General features: G+C 29.9%; 1 pseudogene; it reads left to right on the plus strand.

The window, feature by feature from the left end:
- Window positions 1-2,086: 2,086 nt before the first annotated feature.
- LOC108550855 (peptidyl-prolyl cis-trans isomerase CWC27 homolog) lies at window positions 2,087-3,550 on the plus strand (annotated as a pseudogene).
- Window positions 3,551-4,625: the final 1,075 nt, after the last annotated feature.

A 4,625-nucleotide genomic window follows, 5' to 3' on the forward strand; every position in this document is an offset into this window, starting at 1 on the left:
TAGATGGAAATTATTTTTTTGATTAAAATATTTTAGTCATTGATGTTATACTCATGCTAATCATTAATAAATATTTCAATTTATACACGTAATTTATCGCTATTCGTAGTTAGTACTGAATTACCAGTCGCATAGATATATTCTTTTTATGGATATACTTATAAGGAGAGTGCAAGTCCTTCGAGTCACCGATTTAGTTTAAACTTTACAGGTTTATACATTTCGTCATGCAGTTTAAGAAAATATATTACTATAGCTGCAACTATTCAATAGTTTTTGAAACATTTACGATTAAAGTTTGATTGCCTTTATAATTATAGATTTATTGCCAACATTTTTCAAGTAGAATCGTGGCCTAACGGCGACATGCGAGAACTGTTATGCTTTGAGAATCAGGGTTCGATTCCCATCTATAGTGGGTACTTTTTTCAATATATTTTTTTATTTTGTATTCATTTCTCGTCTATGCAAACATTGTAAATAAACAATTGTAAATAAAATTTCTTAAAAAAATTTATTTTTTATGCTTTCTTATGCTAGTATATATTTATTACAAAATAATAAAAATATTATGCAAGGAAAACACTTTTCTACAACAATCATATTAACTACAGAAAGAAAACGAAAATATCAATAACCTTTAGATATAAGAAATACAAAACCTATCGCTTATGTAAGTATTAATTAGTAAATTAAACATCCTATAAGAATGTTGCCTATAATTCCAACTTTGCTGTGCAGCTATAACTTTTCATGAATTAATTACAAAAACTTAGCAATTTATTAATTTTCTACTGTCGAATTGATTTCTAGTATCCAGTTTGAATACAAATTTTACCGCCTGCGATCAACGCCACCTATGATATTGGAATAGTTTCTCAAATAGTTTACTAACTCTGATTACGTGCACCTAATATATTTTAATTTATTTTAATAAATAAAATCATAAAGTTTTCTACATTCTTTAATAAATTCAGCCGAAACAGCGGTTTTAATTAGACAAACAGCATTCATTTCTTTACCTGGCAGACGTCAAATATGCAAAGGTACGCCTTTACAAGGCAATTATAAAATTTCATAAATTAAACACAGAAATTGAGCGATTTGTTAATTTTTCTCCAAGTGAACAGGAAAGTGCATGGGAAATGAGAAAAAATTAGAAACAAACGCCGGAAGCATTGTTGTGTCCATGCAGGTGTGCCTGCATCATAAAAAGAATGTAAGTATTTGTATTAACATAACCTTTAGTTATAATTGAATAGTGTAAGTTAGAAAAGATAATATTTTGTTGAAATAAACAGGCACGTGCAACAATAGAAAAATATTGGACTCATGGAATATCATCAGTGTAGATGCCAAGAATTATATCTTATAGCGAGAGAAAATTGAAGCAGCAATATAAATATGTAAAGTATGATATGTCTATTGCATTCTAGGTCGGTTAACCATATGACATACAAGATAGAAATCTTTGATGGTCAAATAAAAATTCAGAAAATGGAGATGGTTTAGGCAGACAAAAAGGAATACAATTAATTTAGGTGATGGCCTCTTATAACAACAAGATATGGAGAATGCGGTGAGATTGAAAGGTATGTTGTGTTCCTGATGTAAATTAATATTAATATCAGTGGTCAAAGTCAATGATCATCGCTAATGTGTTATGTTTGAATAAAAGGAATGAGAAGAGGAAACATATATTATGTCAAATCAAGAAACAGAAAAGAGGCAGCATATGTATCAAGAGAGAAACATGTGAGTCATTGACTTGCAAATATGAGGATCGTTGTGATTTCATAATAGTTATGAAAGGTAAAGTTAAATTGAACATAGAGTGAAAATGTTGCATTACGGCATAAATGTCTAGTAATATATATAGGGATTGAAAACTATAAAAAAAGCAATTATAATGGTGCTGTGGCACATCATGTACTTCATTGGGCCAATAAAACCAATGTCAAAAGGAGGTAAAAGCTATGATTATTCGAGAGAAGAACCATTTGGTTGACTGATTTATAAATGACTAAAGATTTAATATGAAATGTTATTCATGAAAGATTTTTTCTATTATAGGAGACTTACAAACATGAGTAATATTCATATGCAAGAGCCAGCCACTAAGGGTAAAGTGATAACTATCATTTCAATGGATTGTATATCTGTTTTTAAAAATTTAACCGATATTCAATATTTACTTTCCAAATTTCTATATTAATATATTAAATAATTTCTAATTTGAATTACAATAATAAATAATAAATTTTAATAAATTTGATTTTAAAAGTATTTTACATTAATCAAACTAATATATTTGTTATAACTAGGTTGTAATGAAAACAACTGTTGGTGATGTTGAGTTAGAATTATGGGCAAAAGAAACTCCAAAAGCATGTAGACATTTCATACAATTATGCATGGAAGATTATTAGGGTGACTCTATCTTTCATAGAATTATCAAAGGATTCATAACACAAGGTGGTGATTCCACAGGTACAGGAGAAGGTGGTAAAATATATGGAGAACCATTTGAAGTGAGACTATATTTAAAAATAAAATGAATTCCTCTTTTATTCAAAAATAATTATAATCTATATGTGTTTTAGGACGAATTTTATACAAGATTACGTTTTTGTCGACGAGATTTAATTGTTATGGCTAATGCTGGAAAAAATGACAATGGTTCCCAATTCCTCTTTACTCTTAGTTTTACACCAGATTTGCAGAATAAATATACAATCTTTGGTAAAGTTACAGAATATACCATATATAACATGCTTAAACTTGAAGAAGTACTTGTAAATGGGGTAAATTTAATGTTTACAAGAAAATATATCAAGAATTGATATAAATATGATATTTCCTATCTTTTCTAGAATGATCTACCGCTTTGACCTCCAAGATTGATGAAAACTATACTATTGAACAATCCATTGTCTGATATTATACCAAGAATAATAGTACAGGAAAGTGAAGAAGTAAAGGACAGTTCAAAAGCTAAAACAGCAACTGAAACAACAGCAGTAAAGTAAAAGTCATATATGTTTGTAGGATTTAGTCCTGATAATATTATTTGCAATGAAAAATTTTGTTGCAGAGATTTCAATCTTTTATCATTTATTGAAAAAGCAACGGAAGATGAAGAAGAATCTGTGAAGAAGAATCAAATGAAAAGTATAGTGGTAAGGGCAAATCAGCTCATAATCATTTAACGGATCCAAAATTAAGTTCACAACCAGCTGTTGAACCGTCTGGACTTCCAAATAAAAAAAGGAAAGAAGACCGTAGTAGTGACTGGGAAATTGACGTCGAAGTAAAAAATCAAGAAGAATTAGAAATTTTGAAGAAAGAGAAAGAGTTAGTTTATTGCTTACATTATAACTGTGTTATGGAAAGTAGGAATCTTTATTGACTGTCTTATATTTATATTTTCATTGCGATGAAGGAAAGGATAAAAAATAAATTGATAGATGCAAAGAAGAAACCGAAGATGGTAGAAAATTATAAAATAGATGATGTTGAAGATGATAAGGATATAAAGAAAAATGGGTAGGGAATGAATAACTTCTTATAAGGTTTAGTACGAGAGAAAACCGAGGAGATGCACGATAAGGGAGATAGATGCAAGATAAACCAATATCTAGAATTATCAGGATAACTCATGTATCTGAATAGAATCATTTGCAGTAGTGTGTATATATCTATTAATATTGTTATATATATGGTCATTATAATGATAATTATTACGTGTTATGTATTACCAAGCATCTTTTTCTCGCAACGGTCCGTAATACGGACATCTACTCAGATTCTAATGTCTGTACCTCATTGTTTATTATGTCGTTAACAATTAACGTTTATATGTGAAACTTTCAAGGTGAATAAAAATTACCTAAGCATATTACCATCGTAGTGTCATTTTCTTTTTACCAAGAACAAAATCACTCCCCTTTATCTGTAACTTCATGTTCGTCTGGATGTTCAGAGAATAAAGAGAAGGGATAAAAATCTGTTATACGGATTTATGTCGTTTTATTGTTTTGTATCTCCCGCTCAAAGCGTCACGTGGTTTTAGATTGCTCGATTGCGATCAGCGCCATCTATGATTTGGGCTCAAAAAGCAGGAAAGTGATAGGAATATAGAATAGGCGAGGAGGTCGACGTAGAGCTGGTCACGTGACTGACAATGACAGAGAGGGGATAGAAAAGGATAGAATGGCTCCGGCAGTGAAAAATTATTAATTACTCAATTTCTGTAAACAATTTGTGAACTTTTATAATTTCTGCGCAAAGCTGGAACTTCAGGCTACATTCTTATATAATCTTCGTAAAGAATTTAACCCTAAATTGTTAGTTATTAATTTTTGTTTTGTGGCGTCTATGATTTCGTAACGACGACCATCGCGATCTTCCGAGAAAATATTTAATACTAAACGAAACTAGAAGCAAAATGTGATCAAAAGTTATATGAGAAGATTCGCAAGGACATTGTCTTTCTAACGAGTGCATAAAGTTTCATAAATTAATTACGTAGAGTATAGTAATTAATGAAAAACCAATGGCGTCTTCGACAACAATTCAAACACTGCGCAGAATAATTATTAATAATTAATTAATTAGGGATAAAT

This window comes from Eufriesea mexicana, unplaced genomic scaffold (assembly GCF_001483705.2).
Source record: "Eufriesea mexicana isolate 0111107269 unplaced genomic scaffold, ASM148370v2 scaffold3255, whole genome shotgun sequence".
NCBI classification, from domain to species: Eukaryota; Metazoa; Arthropoda; class Insecta; order Hymenoptera; family Apidae; genus Eufriesea; species Eufriesea mexicana.